Genomic DNA, 1,798 nt, shown 5'->3' with positions numbered 1-1,798 from the left:
TTTTTTGAGACCGGATCTCACTCTGTCACCCAGGCTGGTGTGCAGTGGCACAATCATGGCTCACTGCAGCCTTGACCTCCCCAGGCTCAGGTAATCCTCTGGCCTCAGCCTCTTGAGTAGCTGAGACTACAGGTGTGTGCCACCACACCTGGCTAATTTTTGTATTTTTTTGTAGAAACGGAGTTTCACCATGTTGCCCAGGCTGGTCTCGAACTCCTGAGCTCAAGCGATCCTCCTGTGTTGGCCTCCCAAAATGCTGGGATTATAGGCTAGGATTATATGGGATACCATGCACCACCATGTTCAGGTTTTTCTATTGGTATTTGGATTGGGTGTTGGTGACAGAAGAATGATTAAAAGTGAACATAAATTGATTTTAAAATTCATCAGCACCTTTATCATAATATTAAGATGCAGTTATGATTTTTGGGGTTTCCTCAGATACATTCCATATTGAATCCGGAATTCATAGGTATGAAAAGAACTGATTTGCTTAAGAGTAGAGAAACTATATCTCTATATTTTCTTATTTGTTATAACAGGATATCATTGCAGAGCTCCGAGGATATACTGTAATATGTAAAAGGTGGCCCCTGGAGTTGTGTAGCAGCTGCTGATAGCATTGAATATGCTTTCTTACTTTTCCTAAAATAATACTTAATGTTACCGAAAAATTTCATAGTAAATGTGAATGAAATATAAGCACATTTAGTCTAGTAATTCAAACAGTGGCCCTATATTTTGCTTTTAAATAACAGATCTTAATTTTCAAGGCTCCACCGCCATTATTATTATTATTATTTTTATTTCACCATGGACCTCAAGGCAACCCCTACCATTAGTTTTGATAACTTTTTATTTTGAAATAATTTTCAAACTTACAGAAAACTTTCAAGAATAGCGTAAGAGACTCCCTTATAAATAACTTTCATTCAGGTTACTAGTGGCTGACATTTTGCATTATTTGCTTTGTTGTTATTTACATATGTATTAATTTTTTTCCCTTAATCATTCGTAATTACTCCCAAGTAAATTGCAGACGTCCTGTCACTCTGTCCCTGGATATAATGCTTCACTGAGTATTCCTAAGAAGAAAGACAAATCTCTTACATTAAAAAAAAAAAAATCTACAACATTATCACATTCAGGAAGTTTAACATTGATGCAGTACTCTTATATATAATCCATATTCAAATGCCATCAAAGGTTTTAATTCCATCCATGTGACTATTTGCTCTTTTCTATGCAGGATCTAGTTTAGGATCATGCTTTGCATTCAGTCGTTGTATCTCTTTAGTCTCCTTTAATCTGAAACAGTTTCTTAGCCTTTATTTGTTGATTATGACATTGACATTTTTGAAGAGCTTGGGCCAGTTATTTTCTAGAGTAGTACCTCTTTGGGTTTTTCTCATGTCTCCTCATGATTAGATCAAGTTCATACTAAGTGATGTGTTGCGTAAGAAAGCGCATGATGTTAATTTGTCTCATGATCAGTATTGGATCATTTAAGGTGGTGCCATGTTTCTTCACAGTCAAGTTACTGTTTTTCCTTTCATAATAATAAGTGATTTGTGCGGAGATAATTTGTGGTGGTATAAATGTCTGCTTTCTTTCTTTCCTTCTTTCTTTCTTTCTTTCCTTCTTTCTTTCTTTCTTTTCTTTCTTTTCTTTTCTTTTCTTTCTTTTCTTTCTTTTCTTTCTTTTCTTTCTTTTCTTTCTTTTCTTTTCTTTCTTTTCTTTCTTTCTTTCTTTCTTTCTTTCTTTCCTTTCTTTCTTTCTTTCTTTCTTTCTTTCTTTC

This window comes from Colobus angolensis, unplaced genomic scaffold (assembly GCF_000951035.1).
Source record: "Colobus angolensis palliatus isolate OR3802 unplaced genomic scaffold, Cang.pa_1.0 Scaffold965, whole genome shotgun sequence".
NCBI classification, from domain to species: Eukaryota; Metazoa; Chordata; class Mammalia; order Primates; family Cercopithecidae; genus Colobus; species Colobus angolensis.
The sequence above is the reverse complement of the archived record's forward strand: the minus strand, read 5'-3'. Positions refer to the sequence as shown.